Source organism: Ailuropoda melanoleuca, chromosome 16 (assembly GCF_002007445.2).
Source record: "Ailuropoda melanoleuca isolate Jingjing chromosome 16, ASM200744v2, whole genome shotgun sequence".
Classification (NCBI taxonomy): Eukaryota; Metazoa; Chordata; class Mammalia; order Carnivora; family Ursidae; genus Ailuropoda; species Ailuropoda melanoleuca.
The window spans coordinates 20687313-20713819 of record NC_048233.1 but is presented as its reverse complement, the minus strand read 5'-3'; the positions used below and the strand labels follow the sequence as shown (position 1 = coordinate 20713819).

Here is a 26507-nt window from a genome sequence, read left to right as displayed (position 1 = left end):
TCCTTCAGTCCAGGCTGGCAGAGTGACCTTTTCTCTGGAGGAAAAGCGTGGGAAGCTGGAATGGGGGGGGGGAGGGGAGATGGGAAGCAGTCAGTGTTTGCATTCTATCTTTTGGCAGAGGGACGGTCATTTCCACATTAATATTTTTTATCCTATTCAATTATGAACAGGCTAACAGAACTTTAGATACCAAATACTGAAACTTGGTATTCAAGTATTATCGAGCTAGGTTTTGGTTTCAATATATTAACCTAACCATATTCCCACCAGAAATTCATCAACTCTCTCTTCATCAACATCGGGTATTTCTTCATCTCCTTCTTCATGTGAAACTAAGAAAAAATATTTTAAGATACTGATACACACTTAAATTAATAGTAACATAAATGGAAGTGTTAAAATAAAAAGGACTACAAAGTTCTCCCAGACAGAAGGGCCAGGATTTTGCTGTAAAAATAAAAAATTCTATTTGAACTCTGTCCTAGGATTCTGCCCATCCCATGATGGTTTACATAAGTATGATTTATGTATACCCTAGTTCCACTGAGGGGCCAGAGTGCCAAGAAGTAGCCAGTTGTTAATAGGGAATAGTTCAAGAGGAAGGAAAACAGAAGTAAAGCCTTAAAATTGCTTCCTTGTTTTTTTGATTTTTAAAAAATTTCCATTTCTAAATATAATGATATCACTAGAGCCCTACTGCTCTCTTTGATTAAATGAGAAAAGATTAATTGCTACACTTTGCACCTCACTAGATACTTCCTGGAATATCCTGTTTTCTGTTAACTACTTGATAATTCAATTAAGAATCAGTAGAATTATAAGTAGGTGAGATGAAGTCTCATGAGGTCTTGGATTTACTTTAAAATACTTCAGCAACAAAAAGAAAGAAAAGGAGGTAGATAAACCTAATATGGCAAAATATTTATAATTTTTAAATCTGGGTGTAACATGTATTAATAGGTATTCAGTGTACCAGCTTTTTCACCTTTGTGAGTGTTAGAAATTTTCGGAAGATTAAAATCAATGGTTACATTGAAGGCAATCAAGCTCTTAGCTTTAAAGAATAAAGTTTCATGTTCTACCAATGAAGAATTTTTTTGGTTGCATCTTGATTTATCCAGAAGAGTATTGAAAGTTTCTGATACCTGAAAATTTTCTAACTCTCTAAAGATGAAAAAAAAAAAAACCAAAACTATGCAATGATAAATACCAGATTCAAGACTTTTTGACATTCAGCATACTTAATAGTAACACCAATTTGTACTTGTCACAAGTGAAAAGTCCAGCTATTCCTGATACCCAGATTCTTCCCAAACTCTCCCACCTCCTCCTTAACCCCTCTTCTTCTTATACTTCAGTCTTAGATTTAGCCTTAAACACCCTTTTATTTTACTTTATTGCCCTTATTGATTTAGTTGAATGAAGAATAAGCTACATAACATCCAAGAGAAAAAGACTCTTGCATCAAAAAGAATTTTAGAGGAACTAGGACAAATAATAAGAGTGGTGGTAAATAGAGAGAGAAGGCTTAAAGTCCTCTACTATGGACCTAGGCAGTCTGGCTATTTTACATGTAGCAGAGTAAGACTTTTTTTTTATATTGTTTGCAAGAAATGCTAATTATTTATTTCTTGAAGAGTCACTAGAATGGCCCTATTCTTTCTACAAATGTCAGGCAGGCAGAGAGCTTTAATGAGGCTGTAATGCTTTGTAATAAGAGTATAGCAAGTATCTTTCATTGCTTCACCAAGTCTGTCACTCACTGTGACTCCTGAAATGCAAAGATGTTTACTTAGGGCAGAAGTAGATGAATTTGCATAAGGAGCTCTGAACCTTCTGGGAAAAAATAAACCCTAAATATTCTCTCTGGGGATATCCTACCTCCTCCTCTCCAAGATACAAAATTAGAGAATGCTGCTGGAATGGAGAAGACAGTCTTCATTCATCCAAGGGCCAGTGGTAGGGATAGTCAGCATGTCTCCTAAAATACAATTAATGTAGAGGAAGGAGTTTATCTGGACTGACAGCTCTAACGCATGACATATAAATAATACAGAATAAGTAGAGTAAGGGGCACCTGGCTGGCTCAGTCAGTGGAGCACGCAACTCTTGATCTCAGAGTCATGAGTTCGAGCTTCATGTTGGGTGTGGAGCTTGCTTTAAAAAAAGAAAGAAGTACAGTAATAAACATATTTATACTGTTTTACACATAAAGCATTAATTGGTACTTAACCTCCTCCTTCCCTTGAATAAGATAAAACTTTTACCTCTCTTTGGATTTTCCCATCCTTCACCATCAACTGCACTGAAATTATCTGGAAATTCACTTCTAAATTACTTTTTTACACCATACCTCTCTTTCTTGGGAAAAATTACCTATGTATAAACTAATGTTGCTTGTATTTTAAAATCAAAGGAAAATAACTTGGAGTCCATTGTAGTGGACAAAGCAAGAGGTATTCAAATCTCATACAATCTGTTCTATGGCCCCCAACTTCCTCATCCTAAACCCTGACTTAGTTCCCACCTTGCTTCGTTATCTGAACAGTTCTCACCCTCGATTTCCCACGCAAGTCCTCATTTTCCCCTTGAAATCTCACCAAGCATCTCACTTCACAGAGAAGCTTTTCTGCCTCTGAATTCCTATTACCTTTACCATTTATTTTCATACTCTTCTCTATTGTTACATTTTAAGTATATATATTTAAACTAAAATGGAACTAATTTGAGAGCAATGATTGTGTTCTGGATCTCTCTGTACTCTTCAAGGGGTTTACTATGGTATTTTAGATACGGGCTAAACATTAGACTAAAACTCTAATATAGTCAGAACACACAAGTTCTTCCCCTACCTCTCCTTGGTTCTTTTTAGCTTAGTAACCGTCATGGACAACTGAATGTGAGTCTTCAGGCTTTTATTGGTCTACCTAGCAACCTGGAGGGTTCCCAAGGATACAAACCCTGAAGATACATGCTTTTGAAATGGTAATGAATGGAACTAAGGAGGTAGTCCTAAAACAGAGTACATTTCCATATAAACTGAAATCATATGTCAATATTAGAACTACTATATAATTAACTGTGGCTTTATGGTCTCAGTAGGAGCTATTATTGCCCTCTTTATAATCAAACATTTTATTTTAGTCACATCAAGCAAACATATCTAACTTTTATAAAATGAAATAATGAGGACTGACTAGGGGAAACCAAGAACAATATTACAACCAACCATGTTCACGTAAGGCAGGTTTAACAAATACTAACATTCAGCCATCTTTCTTAAGAATAAAACATTATAGAGATGAAGCTCTCTTGCCTTGTTTTCCTTTCTCTTTCCCCAGAAGAACAGCTATCCCAAAGTTGATATGTATATATTATATTCTTCCAATCCATGTTTGTATATATTTTACCATTCATGTGTCTAGCCATTAACACTATATAACATTATTCTCCATGTTTACAAGTATTACACAAATGTTATATCATACACAGTATTCTGCAAACTGTTTTTTCATTAGAAATTATGTGTTTGAGATTTAAGCATGCAGATATATGCAGTGGATTCACTTAAATTGCTGCATAGGATTCCATACGGTGAATAATATACAATTTGCTTATCTATTCTCTTGTTGAAAAGCATTTAGATTATTTCCAGTTTTGGGGGGGCACTGGGTTGGCTCAGTAGGTAGAGCATAGGACTCTTGATCTCGGAGTTGTAAGTTTGAGCCCCATGTTGGTCACAGAGCTTACTCAAAAAAACAAAAAAAAAGATTGGGGCACCTGGGTGATTCGGTTGGTTACGTGTCTGACCCTTGGTTTCAGCTCAGGTCATGATCTCACGGATCATGGGATCAAGCCCCAGTCTGGCTCTGTGCTCAGCAGGGAGGCTGCTTGAAGCTTGTCTCTCTCTGCCCCTCCCCCCACACGTGTGCATGTGCTCTCTCGATCTCTTTCTCAAATAAATAAATAAATCTTTAGGGAAAAGATTATTTCCAATTTTTTGGAAATTAAACCAAAAGAGGAGCAGTGAATATCTTTGTACCTGACTTGACATGTGTGAGAATCCTTTTAGTGTAAATATTTGAACATGAAATAATGTTAATATGACAAATCATTACAGATTTTCTGATGTTAGATACACCATACTTATGTTAATGAAATAAACCTTATTTGGTCATGACTTCTTTCAAGTTTTATTTATGACTTTGGCTCTGCATTGTCTGTGATGTTATTTTCTTGTAGTGTTCTTGATTTATTACCAAGGTTATAGAGCCTTCTAAAATAATTTGGGGAGATTTCCCTCTCTATTTCTTTTTTTTTTTTTTTAAGATTTTATTTATTTATTCAACAGAGAGAGAGACAGCCAGCGAGAGAGGGAACACAAGCAGGGGGAGTGGGAGAGGAAGAAGCAGGCTCATAGCAGAGGAGCCTGATGTGGGGCTCGATCCCATAACGCTGGGATCACGCCCTGAGCCGAAGGCAGACGCTTAACCGCTGTGCCACCCAGGCGCCCCAGTCCCTCTCTATTTCTAAAACAGTTTGATTACAACAGAATTTATCTCACATTTAAAAAACCCTGAAGTATTCTTTGTTTTGTTGATATTTCGGATCTTTCAAATACTTTTTAAATAAATATTGGAAAGTTATTTTTTTAAGAACATTATCCATTTCATCATATGTTTATATTCATTGATATAAGGGGGACATATTTTCCTCATGATTTTAACAATCTTAATTGTATCTGTAGATATACTCTCTTTTCACCCAAATGTTATTTTTATGTCTTCTCTTTGTTTTTCATTTTCACTAAATGCATAACTATTTTATTAATTTCTTCGGTCAGCTTCTTAATTTGTTTATCTGGTTCTTTCTCCCTTTCCATTATTTTCTACTCTTATTATTACTTCTTTCCATTCTCTTTGGCATACTTTATTATTCTTTTTGTAAATATTCCATGTGTGCTTAAAACATACACATTCTCTGATTGTTGTGAGTATAATTAAAAACATGTTCAATTATATTACTCAAATGTTCTATATTTTTTCAAATCATCAGTCTGATTCTTGAGTTTCTGGTAGAGTTATTGGAGATGTGGCAGTTTTTCCTTGAAACTATTTCGTTGGGAATATACCAATTCATCATTATTGTAACTCAATGAGTTGATCCTTTCTCATTATGCAGCCTTCATTTTTAACCATATTGATTTTTTTGCCTTACATTTTAATTTGCTATTAATATTTCTTTTCTTTTTTTTAAGATTTTATTTATTTATTTGACAGAGAGAGACACAGAGAGAGAGGGAGCAGAGGCAGGGGGAATGGGAGAGGGAGAAGCAGGCTCCCTGCTGAGCAGGGATCCCGATGCGGGGCTCAATCCCAGGACGCTGGCATCATGACCTGAGCCGAAGGCAGACACTTAACAATTGAGCCACCCAGGTGCCCCTGCTATTAATATTTCTTTTAGTCATCTTTCGTGTAGTGTTTCTCTTTACTTGATATTTCCTTGTTTAATTTTTTTAAAGATTTTATTTATGGATTTATTTATTTATTTGAGAGAGAGAGAGCATGGGCAGGGGGAGGGGGATAGGAAGAGGAAGAAGCAGACTCCCCACAGAACAGGGAGCCTGATGCAGGGGCTTGATCCCAGGACCCTGGGATCATGACCTGAACCAAAAGCAGGTGCTTAGCCAACTGAGCTACCCAGGCACCCCATCTTGTTTAATTTTTTTTCACCATTTTATTTTCAGCCTTGTCATGTTGCTTTGCTTTTGATATGTCTCTTATAAGCAGCATATATTTGTATTTTAGGAATTTCTCTTTTGAAATAATTTTAGACTTGCAAATAGTTGCAAAATTGGTACAAAGTATTCTTATATGCCTTTCACATAGCTTCCCCCCAAGTGTTTAAATTTTAAATAGGCACAATACAATGATCAAAATCAGGAACTTAACATCAATACAATACTATTAATTAATATGATATATTTAAATTTTGCCAATTGCCCACTCGTCATTTTTTTAGTCTCAGATTCAATCCAGGACATTGTCAAGTCTCCTTATCCATCTTTAATCCTAACAAATTTTCAGTTTTTCTTTATATTTCATGACCTCAACACTTTTGAAGAGTACTGCACAGTTATTTTATAGAATGCCCTCAAATTGAGTTAATCTAGTCTTTCCTTATGATGACACTTGTTTAGTTTTGTTTTAAGATTTTATTTACTTGTCAGAGAGAGAGAGAGAGAGAGCACAAGCAGGGGGAGCGGCAGGCAGAGAGAGAAGCAGGCTCCTTGCCCAGTAAGGAGCCCAATGTGGGGCTCGATCCAGGACCCTGGGATCATGACCTGAGTTGAAGGCAGATGCTTAACCAACTGAGCCACCCAGGCATCCCAAGGATATTTTTTTTTAATTGAGGTAAAATTAGTATACAATATTATGTAAGTTTCAGGTGTATAACACTGTAATTCAATATTTGTATACACTACAAACTGATTACCACCATAAGTCTAGTTACCATCCATCACCATACAGCTAAGCCACCAATATCTAGGAGTTTGTTTTTGTTATGTTTTGTTTGTTTATTTTGTGTTTCAGTTCCACATATAAGTGAAATCATATGTTTGTCTTTCTCCATCTGGCTTGTTTCACATAGCACAGTATCTGCGAGGTCCATCTATGTTGTCACAAGTGGCAAGATTTTCTTCTTTCTTATGGCTGAGTAGTATCCCATTGTATATATACTACACCTTCTTTATTCATTCATCCATTGATGGACATTCAGGTTATTTCGATATCTCAGCTATTATAAATAACACTGGAATAAACCTAGGGGTGCCTTTCAGATTAGTGTTTTCGTATATTTTTTTGGATAAATACCCAGAAGTGGAAGAGCTGAATCACATGGAGCTTCTCTTTTTAATTTTTTGAGGACTCTCCATACTGTTTTAGACTGTGGCTGCACCAATTTACGTTCCCACCAACAGTGTACAAGTCTTCCTTTATCTCCACATCTTCTCCAACACTTTTTATCTCTTGCTTCCCTAATAACAGCCTTTCTTTTTAAGATTTTATTTATTTATTTATTTATTTGAGAGAGAGAGAGCACAAGCTGGGGGAGTGGGGGAGGGGGAATGGGAGAGGGAAAAGCAGACTTCCCCTTGAGCAGGGAGCCTGACGTGGGGCTCGATTCCAGAACCCTGCGATCATGACCCAAGCCAAAGGCAGATGCTTAACCAGCTGAGCCACCCAGGTGCCCTGAAAATAGCCATTCTAACAGGTGTGATCAAATGATGTATTTTTGAGAAGAATATGATATAAGCGATGTTTTGTCCATCTCAGTGCATGATATCAGGAAAAGCATAATGTTGATATCTCTCTAGTTGCTAGGTGAAGGTAATGTCTGCTAGGTTTCTCCACCATAAAATTATTTTTCTCTTTGGAATTAATAAGTATCTTATGGGGAGATACTTTAAGACTATGTAAATACCCTGTTTCTCAGCATATATTTGCCTACTAATTTTAGCATCCATTGATGACACTTGTCTAAAGCAATTATTACTATAGTGTTTGCCAAGTGGTTATTTTCTACTTGCATCATTCTTTGTACATTTATTAAGTAGACTTTTACTGTAAAGAAGAGCTTTCCCTCTCCTCCTATGGAATAAGAAAGATATTTGGTCTTTGTCCCCAGTTCCTGGCACAGAGCTCCTAAAACCTCTGGAAGTTCCTGAGTGATAAGGGCAATAGGAATGTCTTTTGTGCTGATAAAGGTGAGTCTTGGCAGGTTCCTAGGTAGCTTCAAGATGGGACTTGGGCACCAGAAAGACCAAACCTTGATTAGAAGCTTGGAACTTTCAGCCTCACCCCTCACCAACTGGAGAGAAGAGAAGAGCTGAAGATTGAGTTAATCACCATTGACTATAATTATGCATGTGTAATGAAGCTTCCATAAAACCCTGCAAATGATGACGTTTGGGGAACTTTCAAGTTGGTGAATACATCCATGTGCTAGGAGGTTGGTGTACCCGGGTTCCAGAGGCTCCTAGGCTCAGGACTCTTCTGGACCTTGCTCTTGTACTTCATTTGGCTATTCATATATACCTTATAATAAACTGTAATAGCAAGTAAAGCATTTTCTTGGGTTCTGCAACTTGTTGAACCTGAGGGGGGTGGGCTTGAGGAAACCCCTGAATTTATAGCCAAGTCAGACAGAAGTGCGGATAACCTGGGACCTGATACTTGTGACTGGCATTTGAAGCGAGGTCAGTTTTGGAAGCCTGAGCACTTAAATCTGTGGAGTTTGACATTAATACTGGGTACTTAGTGTCCACACTGAATTGAATTGTAGCACACTTAGTTGATAAAGCTGGAGAAATTGTATTAGGAAAGACACCATGCGTTTGGTGTCAGGAGGAAAAAATCTCTTGTCACCATTGTGGATTTGTATTTTATTTTAGTTACAATCAGTGTTGTCCTGCAGCCAGATTATACTGGCTCAGAAGTGTCATTTGTTAACTTTCATGAAGTTTGTGGACTGATTTTAAATACAATAAGGCACACACACACACCACCACCACCACCACCACTATCAATGGTAGCAGGCTTTGTGCTTTATTTTGTCCTTGCTTTTTCCTTTTCTTTTCTTTTTTTTTTTAAGATTTATTTATTTGAGAGAGACGGCGGGGTGGGCAGAGGGAGAGAGAGAATCTCAAGCAGATTCCTCAATGAACAAGGAGCGTGACATGGGGCTTGCTCCCATGACCCTGAGATCATGACCTGAGCTGAAATCAAGGGTTGGACGCTTAACTAATTGAGCCGCCCAGGTGCCCCTATTTAGTGCTATGCTATGTAACAATCCTGAGGTGACTGGGCCAAGTTTTCTGGCAGATTCTGCTCTAGATAGTCATTAAATGGATCTTATACTTTCCATCTAGTGTCTTTACCATTGCCTAGGGCAAGAGTTTTTTTTTTTATTTTTTTAATTTTAATTTTTTAATTTTTTAAAATATTTTATTTATTTATTTGACAGAGAGAGAGAGAGAGAGAGAGAGAGGGAACACAAGCAGGGGGAATGGGAGAGGGAGAAGCAGGCTCCTGCTTAGCACGGTGCCTGATGCAGGCCTTGATTCCAGGACCCTGGGATCATGACCTGAGCTGAAGGCAGATGCTTAACGACTAAGCCACCCAGGAGCCCCAGTTTTTTTTTTAATTGAAGAATAATTGGCGTACAATATTGTATTAGTTCCAAGTTAGGGCAAGAGTTCTTTTTTTTCTTTTTAAAGATTTTATTTATTTATTCGACAGAGATAGAGACGGCCAGAGAGAGAGGGAACACAAGCAGGGGGAGTGGGAGAGGAAGAAGCAGGCTCATAGCGGAGGAGCCTGATGTGGGGCTCGATCTCNTCGATCTCATAACGTTGGGATCACGCCCTGAGCCAGAGGCAGACGCTTAACCGCTGTGGCACCCAGGTGCCCCTGGGGCAAGAGTTCTTAACCATTTTTGTGCCATAAACTCCTTTGGCACTCTATTCAAGAATATATACTCTGTCTCAAAATGATACATAAAATAAAATACGTTTTTAATGCATAAAATGAAATACATTTGGATTTAAAGGAAAGACATTATACTGGATTACAGTTATAAAATAGTTTTCTAAGTAGTCATATAATAATAAATATATTTAATTCATTAAACAACCTAATTAACAATGGGTCTAGTAACAACCACAACTTTGAAGTACACTTGAGCATAAATGATATTTAGAGAGATCTGAAAAAATGGTAATGTGATATGAAAATATTTTTTTGAGTGGAAAATTCATAGGTATTGCTAATACCACAGTGTGATTCGTTGTCTACATTCATAATTGAAGAAAATATTAATTTCAGCTAGAGGCTAATGAAAACAAGGATGTAATATTTCCCCACCCAAGTTCATGAACCTAAGATTAAGAAACCCTTGCCCTTGAAGCTGAGTCCTAGGCAGTGCCCTCACTTACAAAAAGGGGAAGAACATGAAAAAGTGTACACTCAGTGTTTTATTGTTTTTTAAAATTTTTTGCACACTCAGTGTTTTAAAGTTCTGCTCTGGAAGTGGTATATGTTACTTCTGCTCACTAGGACTTAGTGGCCACTTCTAGCTATAGCATAAGCCAGGAAACACAGTCTTTGACTGGGAGCCACATGTCCAAATATAACCATATTACCTGTAAGTTAGCAACTGGCAATCTCCTCTGTGCTCTTGTAAGAAAAAAATAATTTTTACAAGTCTTAACTTATAAACAGATATATGGGAGGGTGGGCTTCCTTGAGCAGTTCTTTTTTTTCCCTTTAAGATTTTGTTTATTTATTTGTCAGAGAGAGAGAGAGAGAGAACACAAGCAGGGGGAGTGGCAAGCAGAGGGAGAAGCCGGCTCCCAGCTGAGCAAGGAGCTGGGTGCAGGACTCAATCCCAGGACCCTGGGATCATGACCTGAGATGAAGGCAGACAATCAACTGAGCCACCCAGGGTCCCTCCCTGAGCATTTCTTAATGTGTAAACTCCCTAAGCATTTTTAGCATTTTTATATGTTTTAGTTAGATGAAATATATTTCTAAAGTGCAAACCTAAAACACATAACCTAAGGTAGGGTGGAATTAGCTCACCACAAAGTTGTGAATTAGCTAAAATTTATTTCTGTCTTTACAACATTTTCATTTCTACCCATTTTTTAAAATGCTCTCTTCTTCTCTCCCATTTTATGAACCTGCATTTTTTAGCCTTTATAATTCATTTTATTTTGAACATTTTCAAACATACAGAAAAGCTTTTTAAAAAAATAGTATAATACCTATATATCCTCCACCTAGACTCAAAAATTGAAAACTGTTAACATTTGCTTTACCCCTCTTTATTTTACATCTATATATACATTTGTCACACTATGAACAAGTTGTGTTACCAAACTCATACACCAAACTGTGTATAGCTTGGTAACGCACAAATACAAGTTGTATCTTTCCACAATGTCAGCTTTATTAAGTCATAAAGCAAGGCTAACATAATTGCAAAGCAGGTTCAGGATTCCAAACTCAATGACATTTTGTTACGCATTTAACTTGGTTTCATACACATTAAACAAAGCAAAGCGCAACACAAAGTCACACAACAAACAAGATACAACAAAGGGTGTGAAGTTAATAAACCAGACATGAAGCCGGTCCATGAGTGCACAGTTGAGCTAAGGCCTGAGTCCAGTCCGGGTCAGCTCTCAGTGTGTGCTGCGTATTATGCTCTAGCAGTGGAGGACCTCTATTATGTTCAGAGACCAATCAGGCAGAGCCTTTGGCACCAGTTGTCTCTTCAATGTGGTGATATGCGAAGGGTCAGTATCTGGAAAGTCTGACAGTTTGCTGCAAAAGTCCACCCTTTTCAAAGGAGTTTAATCAACCTTGGGCCTTTTGTAGGCCTTTTCTGGTTCTGCTGGTTATCAGTCCTGAGCATCATCTGGGCATCTGTGCTGGTTTCAGCAATATCTGGTCTTAGCTGCTATGCCCTTGGCTGCTTGACATAAGTCACTGCTTGACGTGAGTGACTTCATCTTGCTCTCTGCACTATTTTTAAACAATGTGAATGTAAGTTACAGGTATCATGAAACTTCACCCCTAGATACTTCAGCATGTATGTCCAAAGAAATAAGGACATTCCAACACATAATTACATTACCACTCTTAAGAAAATTAACAATAGTTCCTTATTATCTAATATGCTTTCCATATTTAAATTTCCTAATCATTTCAAAAATGTTTTGGATGGGGTGCCTGGCTGGCTCAGTCAGTAGAGCATGAGACTCTTGATCTCAATGAGTTCAAGTCCCAAATTGGGTGTGGAGCCAACTTTTTAAGTGTTTTTAAGTGTTCTGTATAGCTAATTTTTCTTTCATATTCCTCTTTTCGTTTGGTAACAGACCTTTTCAACTTTGAATGAAACTTCTTAACATCTAAGTAATATCTGTGTTTTTTATCTAGACTTTTTATTTCTACTGGTGTAATTAAAGGTTTTGCCTCCAATTAACGCAAAGACAGGCAGGGAGAAGACTTGGGTTTTTTCCATTCTATTAAGTGGATCTTTTGCTGGTACCTAATATTAAATTAGACCTAATGTCGTTGATAAAAGGATATAGGTCTTAGTGACTTTCAAAAGGAAGGGGTGGATTACAGGGCATTCTGGGACTACCTGTGCCCATTTTAGGCCGCATTTGACCTCTTAACTTTCTTTTCAGTTTTCAAGATTTTCAAGATTCTACCTATGTTTACTGTTCAGTCAATATGTGCTAGGGACATACAATTAAAATAGACATGATCTCTGCCCTCAAGGGAGAGAGATCACTTAATAGTTTCAGTAAGAAGAAAAGAATCATGTATTGAGGGGCGCCTGGGTGGCACAGCGGTTAAGCATCTGCCTTCGGCTCAGGGCGTGATCCCGGTGTTGTGGGATCGAGCCCCACATCAGGCTCTTCCGCTATGAGCCTGCTTCTTCCTCTCCCACTCCCTCTGCTTGTGTTCTCTCCCTTGCTGGCTGTCTCTATCTCTGTCAAATAAATAAATAAAATCTTTAAAAAAAAAAAAAAGAATCATGTATTGACAGTGTACTATACAAGAGCTTGGCATTGGTATTCCCTTTAATCACAGCCTGCAATCCTTTTGCATTCCCTGGCCCTGAGGTCTCCACATGTCAGACATCTGGGTGTCATTATTATATATCCTGCTCCCCCCCCGCAGTGCCTTAGTCTGGTGCTCCAACTCTCCAATCCCTGCAGCACTGGTGTTATGTATTCATCCCTAAAGCACCAACATACAAGTTCTAGGCACAAAGGTTCTGGAGCCTCAAGCCCTTTGGAGTCTCCTAAGACTCCTGGATTATGAACAGGGAAAAGAGAATAACTGCCCAAATGTTTAGTCAGCTATTGCCGCAATAATGCTGCAGAATACACCACTCCAAACTCAGTGGTTTAAAACTATAAGCATTCAAAAATAAATAAATAGGGATGCCTGGCTGACTCAGTCAGAAGAGCATGCGACTCGATCTCCAGCTTTCAAGCCCCACATTGGTATAGAGATTACTTAAAAATAAAATCTTTAAACAAATAAAAAGAAATAAATGTAAAACTACAAGCATTCATTTTTCTTTTACAGGTCTATGGGTTGCTTGCTCCTTGGCTATTCCAGGCAAGAAACTTTTTTTTTTTTTTTTTAAAGATTCTTATCTCTAGCTTCCAGGTTCCAAGTTCTAGGTTGAAGGTTGGGTTCAGATGTGCTACATGTGTTTCTGTAGCAGCCACCCAGGTCAAGTCACCACAGCACAAGGAGACGAGAAGCCTGTGTTCACGTAATTTCCTATTACATCATCATATACTGTTGATTAAAGCAAGTCACATTGCCAACCCCCAAGTCAGTAGGGCAGGGAAAAAGAAACTCTGCCAAGTCAGAAGGGGAGTAGAGTGAATTTTTGTGGAACACTAATGTATTAGACCAAGATTTCCAGGAAAAAGGGCACAGAAGGGGGTAGAAAGGATAGATTCCCAAGGGTAGGACACAGAAAAGCTGAATCTGGGCATGATTAGAGATGGAAAAGCCCCCTCCAAAACACCACCTACCAGGAAGTAATATGGAGGACCCACTTCAGTGTGTGTAATGATAGTAGTGATGAAATGCTACAAAATATCATTAAAAAAAATCCATTACAGCCATCAAAAAAAAAAAAATGAAAGCTTGCCATTTGCAATGACATGGATGGAACTAGAGGGTATTATGCTAAATGAAATAAGTCAATCAGAGAAAGACAATTATCATATGATCTCAGTGATATGCGGAATTTAAGAAACAAGGCAGAGGGTCATAGGGGAAGAGAGGAAAAAATGAAACAAGATCAAACCAGAAAGGGAGACAACCCAGAAAGGGAGATAAACCATAAGCGACTCTTAACCTCAGGAAACAAACAGAGGGTTGCTGGAGGGGAGAGGGGTGGAGGGATGGAGTGGCTGGGTGATGGACATTGGGGAGGGTATGTGATATGGTGAGTGCTGTGAATTGTGTAAGACTGATGAATCACAGACCTGTACCCCTGAAACAAATAATGCATGATATGTTAATTTAATACATACATACATACATACATACATACATACATACACAAACATTGGTAGCGCTGAGAGAGATGAATCAACAAATGACAAAAACATTACAATTTATTTTTGATTGCATACGATAAATTATATCTCCTTGTGTGGGCTGCTTATCTTTTATGATTCACAATCTTTAGGTACAATAACTACCACAAATAACATTAAATATGTCAAATTGTGTTATTTTAGTTATAGTAGAAAAGTTTATATACTGTTTATAGATTTTTGTCATGCAATTTGATCTTTTGCTCATAACTAGAGGGATCCGTGATCTAAACTAGAGTGGAAGCTAAGATAATAGAAACAAAAGAATATAATAGCTCTTTGGCAGAAATCAGTAACATAAAAAATTGGTTAAATAATTGAATTATATTTAAGAGATAGATAAATCCAAGATATTTTTGTATACAAGCCTATGTGACTTCTTGAATAGTACAATCAACAAAAGCCAGAGAGTTGTGAGGGTTCTGAGAAATAATCTATGATACTGTGATTTATAATAAAAAATATATGTTTGGTCTTTGTCTCATTCCTGGCACAGAGCTCCTAAAACCCTTGTAAATTCCTAAGAGATAAGAGCACTGGGAGAAGTTTTTGCTCTAAAGAGGCAACTCTAGGTGGGCTCCTGGATGGCTTGTGGATGCAGGCTAGTAACCGGAAAGCCTAAGCCATGATTAGAAATTTGGAATTTTCATGGGGCGCCTGGGCGGCACAGCGGTTAAGCGTCTGCCTTCGGCTCAGGGCGTGATCCCGGCGTTATGGGATCGAGCCCCACATCAGGCTCTTCCGCTATGAGCCTGCTTCTTCCTCTCCCACTCCCCCTGCTTGTGTTCCCTCTCTCGCTGGCTGTCTCTATCTCTCCCAAATAAATAAATAAAACCTTTAAAAAAAAAAAAGAAATTTGGAATTTTCAGCCTCACACCTCACACCCCAGGGTCGAGAGGAGCTGGAAATGGAGTCAATAGTTGATCATTAGTATATGAGGAAGCCTCCATAAAATCCCAATAGCATGGGGTTCAGAGGGCTTCCAGGGTTGGTTAACACATCCACATACCCCAGTTCTACGGAGATAGAGGCTCCTGGGCTCAGGACCCTCCCATAGCTCGCCCTATGTATCTCTTCATCTGGCTTTTCATCTGTATCTTTCATCATACTACTTAATAAACTGGCAAACATGTTTCCCTGGGTTCTGTGAGTCACTTTATCAAATTAATTGAATCTGAGAAGAGGATCACGGGAACCTTAGACTTATTGCCGGTCAGAAGCACAGGTGACAACCTGGATTTGTGATTGGCCTCTGAAATGGGGTGGGAGTAGTTTTGTGGGACTGAGGCTTTAAGCTGTGGGATCTGATGCTATCTACAGGTCAGAACTGAATTGAGTTAAATTGTAGGACACCCACCTGGTGTTGGAGAATTGTTTGGAATGGAGAAAAAACTCTAATACATTGAAATTGGATGCAGAATCTTAATCTCCAAAATGACTGTCAACTGTTCTTCTCAGTCCTATGCAACTTTTTTCATCCAGATTGCCTTGTGACTTCTTTTGACCAATGAACTATGGCAAAAGTTATATTGTACAGTTATGCTGTGCAGTTAAGGACCTTTCTGTTAAGGGATCATCTTGAACATTTTAGCCTTAGCTGGGCTCCCAGCTGAATGTAGCCAGAAGAGTAATCCTAGTGAATACCATGTTAACAGGGGTGCCTGGGTGGTTCAGTGGGTTAAGCATCTGCCTTTGGCTCAGGTCATGATCCCAGGGTTCTGGGATCAAGTCCCATATTGGGCTCCCTGCTCAGTGGGGAGGGAGGCTTGTATTCAAGGGAGGCTCCCTCTGCCTGCCGTGCCACCTGCTTGCACTTGTTCTCTTTCTCTGTCAAATAAATAAATAAAATCTTTTTAAAAACATAAAAAATAAAGCTAAGCATACACTTAAACCATAACCCAGCAATTCCACTCTTTGGTATTTATTCAAAGAAAATGAAAACATATACCTACAAAAGGACTTGATCATGAATATTAATAGCAATTTTATTCTTAATAGCTCTAAACTGGACCCAACCCACCAGGAGGTGAATGGAGGGGTGCCTGGGTGGCTCAGTTGGTTGGGCGTCCGACTCTTGATTTTGGCTCAGATCCTGATATCAGGGTCCTGAGATCGAGCCCCAAGCCAGGCTCCACACTGGGCATGGAGCTGCCTTTCTCTCCCTCTCCCTCTGCCCTTCCCCCTACTTCTCTCTCTCTCTCAAAAAAAAAAAAAAAAGTGAATGGAATGGATGAGCAAATAGATTTCCTTTTATTGTTAAGTAGCCTTTCATTGTATGGATGTAGTATTGAATGTACCACATTTTTTGGTTCTCTCTCTCTAAATAAATAAATCTTTAAAATAGTTATACAGGGTGCCTGGATGGATCAGTTGGTAGAGCACATGACATTTTTTAAAAAAAGTTTTTATTTATTCATTCATTTATTTGGAGCATGAGTGGGGGAAGGGGCAGAAGGAGAAGTGAGAATCTTAAGCAGTCTCTGCACTGAGTGCCAAGCCTGATGTGGGGCTTGATCTCATCACCCTGACTTGAGCTGAAATCAAGAGTCAGATGCTTAACCAACTGAGCCACCCAGGTGCTCTGAACATGTGACTCTTGATCTCACGGTTGTGAGTTCAAGCACCACATGGAGTGTAGAAATTACTTTAAAATAAATAAAAGAACTTCCCCCAAAAAATGGCTGTATAGTTTGCACTTCCACCAGCAACTCCCAATTATTATGAACTGAATTGTGTCCCTCCACTTAAATTTATCTGTTGAAGCCCTAACACCCAATGTAACCATATTTGGAGACAGAGCCTTTAAAGATATAATAAAGGCTAAATGACTTTATAAGGGTGAGGACCTAATCCAATAGGACTAGTGTCCTTATAAGAAGAGAAGAGACACCAGAAGTCCACACACACACAGAGGACAGATCTAGTGAGGACACGGTGATATGGTGGTGATATGGTGGCCATTTGGAAGTCAAGAAGAGAAGCTTCTCCAGAAACCAACCCTTTCAGTACCTTGATTTTTGACTTTCAGCCTCCAGAACTGTGAAAGAAAATTTTTTGTTGTTTATGCCTCTTAGACATACTCTGTGATAGCAGCCAGAGCAGACTAATACAGGTATGTAGCGGTATCTCATTGTGGTTTTAGTCTTCATTTCCCTAGTGATTAATAATCTTAAACCTCTGTTCGTGTATTTATATGACATCTCTAGCTCTTCTTGTGATATATGTGTTTCTATTTAATTACAAATATTAGTACATCAAAACCAATTTTTGCTCTACAAATTTCTTAATTTGTTAGGATCATTGTTTTTACAATGATGCTGTGATTCATCAGCATTTGTGTTTGCATAATCTTTGTAACAATTAGGTTTCAATGCTGAAATTTTTATTTTTATCTTTTATTTTTTAAAAAGATTTTATTTATTTATTTGACACAGAGAGCGAGATAGTGAGAGAGAGAGAGCACGAGCAGGGGGAGTGGCAGGCAGGCAGAGGGAGAGGGAGAAGCGGGCTCCCCACTGAGCAAGGAGCCCAAATCAGGGCTTGATCCCAGGACCCCTGGATTACAACCTGAGCTGAAGGCAGATGCCCAACCGACTGAGCCACCCACGCACCACACAATGCTGAAATTTTTTAATGAAATTTACAATAGCCTTCACAATGTTATAAGTTCAGATGTTTCATCTTAGACAGAATGACCTTCCAAAAACTTTATATTGATTTCATGAATTAGATAAAGAAAAACAAAACCATTATTGAAATGAATGGATTTTCTGTTTGAAGCATCCGATAACACTGACATAAAAGCAGGCATCATTTAACTGTTTGTAAAGTTCTTATTCTGCTAATGGAGCCAACACATTAACAGCTATTGCTCCACTTTTCATAAGTGCATGAGAAAACAGTTAATAAGAAAAATGAGTGAAATTAACTGAAACAGTCCTTTAATCTAATGCATCACATAGTGATATGTAGGTGGGCCTTCTACACCTGCTTGTGTTAAATTTTTGCCTTTCAGCATAGTCTCTTTTTTAAAAAGTACTCACTTTTGAAGTAGATGTCAATGCTTCTTCAACTGCTTTGTCCTCTGGATTTTCAGTAGTCAGTACTACCACTACGGCCCCTGTGGCGGATGTAAATAGTGGCAAACACATTGTCCAAGTTACACTTCCATCATCAATGGAAATACAGTACTGAATTTTTCATTAAACATGCATGTTATGGTTGAATTATGTTGTGCTCTTCTCCAAAAATTCATATATGTTAAAGTCCCAGACTCCAGTACAATAGAATATGTTCTTATTTGGGTCTAGTTAAGATGAGGTTATATGGGAGCAGGGTGCACCCCTAATCCATTATGACTGGTGTCCTTATCAAAAGGCTAAATCTGGATACAGGCATGTGCACAAGGAGAATATCATGTGAAGATAAGGAAAGAGATCAGGGTGATGTTTCTAAATGCCAAAGATTGCTAACAAACTGCCAAAAGCTAGGGGACAGGCATGGAATAGATTCTCCTAAACAGCCCTCAGAAAAAACCTACCCTCCCAATACTTCTTTTCAGACTTCTAGCCTCCAGAATTGTGAGACAACAAATCTCTGTTGTTCAAGCCACCCACTTTGTGGTACTTGTTACATGGAAGCCCTAGAAAACTAATACCTGAGTCCATGTGTTGGAGGTAACCACATAATGAGAAGTTCTCTTAATTTACTATCATGTAGAAGAAAATGCTAATGTAAAAAGGAATAAAAATGTGATACTTGAAGCTCACATATGTATTGTTAATATTGTTAATACATCAATAGCATTGGGGTGCCTGGGTGGCTCAGTCAGTTTGGCATCTGACTCTTGATTTTGGCTCGAGTTGTGATCTCTGGGGTTGTGAGATTTGGCCCCACGTGAGGCTCCGTGCTCAGCGCTTGGTCTGCTTGAGATCCTCTTCCTTTCCTTCTGCCCCTCCCTGCCCATGCTCTCTCTCGCTCTTTCTCTCTCTCTCCCTAAAATAAATAAATAAATCTTCAAACAAAAAAAAAACTTAATAGTATCTGTAACAATTGTTTAAAACTGAACACAACCAGAATTTTTCAGGTAGGAGTAGTTTATCATTGCTACATTCATGGTGCAAATAAAAAAAATCAAACCAATTTTTAGTAAGTTTTAGCAACGTTTCAGAAGCAATCAGGATCAAACAGCATTAGATAGCCATGCTGCTAGATCTTTGTTATAGAAAACATTTCAAGTTCACTCCTGTTTTGATTTTCGTGGCAGTGTATTCACACTGGGTATTACCACGTAAATAATCTGTGAGTGCACGTTGCCATTATTCTATATAGTGGCTTTAGGATACTTAACAAATACTTTCAATTCTTTCATTATTATTATTAATTTGATTAGGTATGTTTGTAACTTACAAAATATGAATGCGAATGCACCACATACAATTTTTTTCTTGTAATAAGAAACATCCGTATTATAACACAACTCTACTGTGCAAAGCTTCCTTCCAAGGAAGCTCTTTCACTGGGTTCTTGAACAGATGGTTGGATATAGGTAGCACTACTAAAAGTTCAGAACTTACAATGTCTTTCAGAATTTTTAAAATAAACTGTAAACTAACAGGCGGGCTTTTTGTTTTGTTCTTTCGGGATTTTGTTTGCTTTGTCTTACATTTTAGTTACTAAAGCCTTACAAGGTTATGTAGAGAGAAACCATCTTCTGTACCACCAATAGACAAGAGAATGCTATCAATATTTGTGTATTGTAATGTGAATCTATACTGGTGAAAACAACTTTTTATTCCCTTATTAAAACTTTCCTGTCCTTTTGAGGTGCCTGGCCAGTTCAGTCAGTAGAGCATGTGACTCTTGACCTTGGGGTTGTGAGTTCAAGCCCCTGTTGGGTGTAGAGATTACTTAAAGATAAAATCTTTAAAAAAAACAACAAAAAACCAAAAATAAAATAAAATATTTTTTATATAAAGATTTTACTTATTAGAGAAAGAGAGCATGAGCAGGGGCGAGGGGCAGAGGGAGAGGGAGAAGCTAAGCCCTGAGCCTGATGTGGGACTTGATCCCAGCACCCTGGGATCATGACCTGAGCTGAAGGCAGATGCTTAACTGACTGAGCTCCCCCGGGTACTCTAAAAATCTTAAAAAAACAAAAAATAAATGAAACAAAATTCCCCTGGCAATATGCCCACTTTGTGCCCACTCCTAGGGTAGACTGCTCCCACAATCTTACCCTTGATACACTACTGTTCCACACCCTTGTCTAGTGCCCTCCTATATTGACTCTAAACTTGACCTTATGATTTGCTTTTGCCAATGCTACATGAGTAATCATGACAAAAACAGAGGCTTAGAAAAACACTTATATTGGGGTTAGCTAGCTCTTTCTTGTAGCCTTGAGATTGCCACGTGAAGAAGTCTGGACTAGTCTGCTACATGGGGGATCACATGGTCCTACCAATAGCAGCACTTACCACAAGACTTGTGAGTGAGGTCTTTTTTTTTTTTTTTAAAGATTTTTTTATTTATTTATGTGACAGAGAGACAGCCAGCGAGAGAGGGAAGACAGCAAGGGAGTGGGAGAGGAAGAAGCAGGCTCCCAGCAGAGGAGCCCGATGTGGGACTCGAATCCGGAATGCTGGGATCTGACCCAAGCCAAAGGCAGATGCCCTGCAATTTTTTTCTATAAAAGCCCATATACTAAAAAAACCCATATTTCAAGATTTGAGGGCCATATGATCTCTGTCACAAATATGCAACTCTTCCATTGTAGTGAGAAAGCTGCCATAAGCAATACAGAAGTGAATTAGAATGGCTGTGTTCCTGTAAATCCAGTAAAATAGTCAGTGGGTTGAATTTGGCCTGTAGGCTGTAGTTTGTGGATCCTTAGACCGCTAAGCTGAACATTAATGAGATTTTTACAAATTTAAAACAATGTCAGTCTTATCACCTATTTGTTTTGGAATAGACAGTTTTCTTTTTCATAAAAATCATATTTATATTAACATGTAATTGATTTATAATTATTATTTTTAAATGAATCGATAGATAATTATTGTAAAAGTCTCAAGTTTAATTTCCACTGGAGTAAATATAAATAGATACAAGACACATAACCAAAAGTTTTTGAGGTTCTCAATAATTTTTAAGATAGTGTAAAGGGGGTCCTGGGACTAAAAAGTTTGAGTACTACTGGTTTAAAAGTTGGGGACATGAGAAGAAACCAACAAGCGAGACAGGAGGACCAACTCTTGAGGAAGTAGGAAAACCAGAAATGTGAATTCCTGGAAGCCAAGTCAAGAAATTCTTTCAAGGAAGATGGTGTGAGGTTAACTGTGTCCGTTGATAATAACCTCGTCAAAATGCTAATGAAGAAATCAATAGACAGGGAAGTGTTATGCTTCAAGGGAGAGAAGGACTAATCATTTTCTGTAGGACACTGGAGTAGAGGAAGGTGATGGTATCCAGAGCACTGGTTGAAGACTTTGCTTTAAATGAGTGAAAAGTCCCACTTCTATTGAAACAAGAGGTAGTAAATAAAGGATGAGGACAACTACAGACAAATTTGTAGGTGCAGAAGCAGGAAACTGAGGGAGTGCCAATCTGATGGCTTCTATTTTCACTTAGAAGTAGGAGGTGCCGCATCTGTTAAGATGAGGGGGTGAAATGTTTGGAGGCTTAGAGGAATGAAAAAAGTGAAAGGCTGAAAAGAGAGAGCTGACTAGGGAAATTAGAAGGAAATCCTGGTAATGTTGAGTTTCCAGGTGGGGTTTAGGATCATGAATATATCACTCAATGCACCAATCAGCATAATTGTTGGTTTTTCTCTAGCAAATATTTAACAGTCCAAGCGTTAGTACAGAGATTACAGGCAACAGACCTGCTGGACAGGGGTAGGTAAGTTTTTTTTTTCTGTAAAGAGACAGATAGTACATATTTTAGGATTTGTGGGCCAGATGGTCTCTATTACAGCTATTCAACTCAGCCTCTGTAGTGTGAAATCAGCCATAGACAATATGTAAACGAATGAGCATGACTATATATTCAAATAAAACTATTTATGGACACTAGAATTTGAATTTAATACAATTTTCATGTGTGATAAAATATCCTTATTTTGAATTTTTTAACCAGTTAAAAATATAAAAATAATTATTAGCTTGTGAGCCACACAAAAATAGGCAGCAGGTAGATTTGGTCTGCAGTGCCCAGTTTGTGAACCTCTGCTGTACTAGACTGGGGCAGATCATTATTATTTTTCCAAGATTTTATTTATTTGTCAGAGAGAGAGAGAGCACAAGTACAAGCAGGGGGAGCAGCAGGCAGAGGGAGAAGGCAAGCTCTCTGTTGAGCAAGGAGCCCCATGAAAGACTTGATCCCAGGACTCTGGGATCATGACCTGGGTTGAAGGCAGACGCTTAACCTACTGAGCTACCCAGGTGTCCCTAGACTGTGGCAGATTAGAAAAAGTTGCACCCTCAGGGAAGAACTAGCCCAGGACTTTGAATAGAGCCGGGTTGGCTTCCCCTTGTTCCCTTTGTGGGGTGCTCTTATGTAATATATAACATGCATCGATTTTATTTTATTTTTAATTTTAATTTTTATTTTTAAGTAGGTTCCACGCCCAACATGGGGCTTAAATTCGTGACCCGGAGATTAAGAGTTGCATGCTCTACTGACTGAGCCAGCCAGGCACCCAAACATGCATCTATTTATATGATGGTCCTGGCAGAGTTAGTCTATCAGGTGATATGAAAGCAGAAACAAAGTATGGGAATTGAGGATATTGATATAAAATGTCTTAAGTGATGCACCACAGCAATATAAACAGGATAGAAACAGAAGTGAAAGTGGAAGGCAGCTGATAGACATGCCCATGTCAGAGGGTCAAGAGCAACTAAGTCTTGATGAGCTAAAGGAACTGATGGTTAACAGAAGTGACTAAGGGAAGAATTGGAAGGAAGATCAAAGTCTTAGAGTGGTATGTTTGCATGTAAGATGTTAGAGTAAAAGAGCTCCAGGTTAATAACAGGATATGGATGGGTCACCCAGGGGTCAAAGTCTTGGTCGAGAAAGAGGTAATGACCAAGTTGTCAATATGTGACAGTACCAACAAAGGTTAGAGGTTGATATTATGAATCATAATGGAACAGACAGAGTGAAAATGTAATGATCTGAAAATGGTTCAGGGACAAAGTGAAGACCCATTAGTTGCTCTAACACATGCCTGACACTCCCTGGTCATCTCCCTTCCAAAAATTAGCTCCCAACCTTTTGCTCCTGTACTACAAGGAATTAGGTCCTTCAAGATCCTTTTCTTTCCTACCATAGAACTGGTCTGGCAGGAAGACAATATAGTGAAGAACCTTAGAGGCTAACACGTGAGGGAGCAGAAAAGCTTGGGATTTGCTTTGAAAAATTCATATCTTTCAATTGCCTACTAGAATCTCTGAGTTGAATGTATTAGCGTCTTCTTAAGCTCAATATGCCCAAAATAGACTTTAATTTCCTCCTTAACACACTCTACCCTTTTCCCTATCTACACTTTTGCTTCCCCTTGAGTATATTCTCTCAAAGACTAACCCTCTCTGCCACAATTCCTTTCACAGCTTTCTTTAATCCATCCAACTGTCTTTACAGCCACTGTTACTTCTCTGCTTCAGGTTCTCATTGTCTCTCACCTAATAATCTCAATAATCTTCCTAATAACCCTGAGTTTATTTGAGATTTTCCGAAATTGTTCATCATGGATTTTTTTTACATTAATTTTGATTTTTAAAAATATTTCATTGGGGCACCTGGCTGGCTCAGTCAGTACAGTGTATGACTCTTGATCTCAGGGCCCTGAGTCCGAGGCCTGTGCTGGGTGTAGAGATTACTTAAAAATAAAATCTTAAAAAAATATACTTCATTAAAAAGTCACTTGTTTACTGAGTCTTTTGGGGCCTCCTTAAATTGTACATACAAAGCAAGTGCTTCACTCACTTCACCCTTGTTTCAGCCCTACTGACTACCTCTGTCTTGTCTCTTGCAATCTGTTTTCCATTCAGCAAATACAGTCAACTAAAATACATATATAGTCATGTCACATTTCTGCTTAAAATTCTTCAGTGACTCCCTCTCAGGTTAATGAAAGAAGACCTGCTGGTCCCTGCTTACTATTTTAGCCTCTTTTGTAGATTTCCTCCCCTTTACTCATCATCACCATGACTAACATTATGCAAGAGCACAGAATGAACACATTGTTTTTAGAGCTTTACATGTATTATCTCATCCTATATGATGAGGTGGGGTGAATACTATTATTTTATTTATATATTATTTTATAGCCAAAGACATGTTAAGTATAAAGTTCTGTAATTCCTCACATCTAGGTCTCTTGTAGGCTTTTTCACATGCTTCCACTGTCTGGAAGACTCTTCAGTCTCCTCTAGTTACTTCCTGTGGTAGGCTAAATAATGCCCCCTTCTCCCACAGAGACATCCACATCCTAATCCCAAGAATCTTTTACCTTACATGGTAAAAGAGACTTTGCAGATATGATTAGTTTAGAATTTAAGAGTTTTGAAATCTTGGATTATTTGAGTGGGTCCAATGTAGTCACAAAGGCCCTCACAGCGGGGAGGCAGGAGGATCAGAGTGAGAAAGAAGATGAGATATGGAAGTCGAAGTCAAAGGGATGCCATTGCTGAAAGGGGGCCATGAGCCAAGGAATGTATGTGGTCTACAGAAGTAGGAAAGTGTAAGGAACAGATTCTTCTCTAGAGCATCCAGAAGGAATACAGCCCTGTGGACACCTTGATTTTGGACTTCCAATGTCCAGTGACCAGAACTGCAAGAAAATAAATTTGTGCTATTTTTTCAATTGATATATAATTGGCTTATAACATTAGATTAGTTTCAGGTATAAACCGTAATTATTTGATATATTGTACATATTGTGAAATGACTACCATGATGTTTAATTAACATCCATCACTATGCAGTTACATTTTTTTCTTGTGATGAGAACTTTTAAGATCTACTCTCTTAACAACTTTCATTAAGTATAGTTACCATGCTGTACAAATATATGTTGTTTTAAGCCACTAAGTTTGTGGCAGTTTGTTACAGCAGCAACAGGAAACACTTCTCAGGGAAGCCTTTGTTGATCCTCCACCTCCCCGGCAACTGGATTAACCACTCCTCCCCAATGTTTGCTCAACTCCCTGTCCTTGCCTCTCCCATAGCATTTGCCTTGCTGCATTGCTTTTCTCTGTTAGGAGCCCACCTCTACCTCTAGGCTGTATGTTCCTCCAACAGGGATCATGGTGTTCTCCTTTATCACCAGAGCCTAACTTAAAGATACACACCTGCGGCTCAATAGGTATTTGTTGGATGAATGAATGAATGTGACTTCTCAATCAAAGAGGGCTAAGATTACCTATTTACATTAAAATCATATGTAGTGGCTATTTAGTTTAAAGTGCAACTGAATTTGTCTTCCTAGCAAGAATAAAAAAGGCACAGAGTGGACTCTTTCCGAAATGCCCCATGATCATAAAAGGAAGAAGTGGTTACCTAAACAATGAGAAATCTGCTTTCTTTAGAGAAATGAAGTAACAAAGCAAGAGAGAGTGAAATAATTAAGAAATTTTGAGGCTTAGCAGGGGCTTCTAAGTTTTTTACACAGTGAGACATACGCCTAGACATGACATAATGTGCCCACTACCAGAAGTTTTTATTTATGACAATTGTGAATTAAATGTGGCTGTGCTGGGCTTCCTACTACCATATATGACTCACTCCATCATGAGTCAGGGCCACATGACGTTTTATTTATTCTTATCTTCCTTTTGTCGTAAGTCTTTGTTACACCCTAGTTTCACAGTGTAATTTTAGTATGCTGATTCTCAAAGGTAGGTGTCATTACAGAATTGTGAGGGGTCATTACAGAGTCTCACCTGAGCTTCTCTTTCATCCTCTACCTTACCACCTGTTCAGAAGTCTGGCATGGCGGCTACATTCTCCGTTCAGGGTACTACAAGGCTGAAACCAAAGAGTCAGCTGGGCTGAGTTTTTGACTGGAGGCTCTGGGGAAAAATTCACTTCTAAGCTCATTGATGTAATATAGTTGGCAGAATTCAGTTCCTCATGATTGTAGGGCTGAAGTTCCATTTACTTGCTGGCTGTCAGCCAGGAACTGCTCTGGGCAACCAAAGGCTGCTGTTAGGTCTTCTCTCCGTGGCCACCACTGTTACTTCACAACCTGGTATGTTTGCTTTCTTCCAGGCCAGCCAGAGCACAGTTCTCAAAC

General features: G+C 38.6%; 1 long non-coding RNA gene across 1 annotated transcript; it reads right to left on the bottom strand.

Annotated features, from left to right (window-relative positions):
- Positions 1-1318: 1318 nt before the first annotated feature.
- On the bottom strand, positions 1319-26507 carry LOC117796800. Its single transcript, XR_004621468.1, has 4 exons — positions 26155-26507; positions 18250-18326; positions 2078-2157; positions 1319-1981 (listed from the first exon to the last, which is right to left on the bottom strand). It is a non-coding gene; the product is annotated as an uncharacterized LOC117796800 (long non-coding RNA).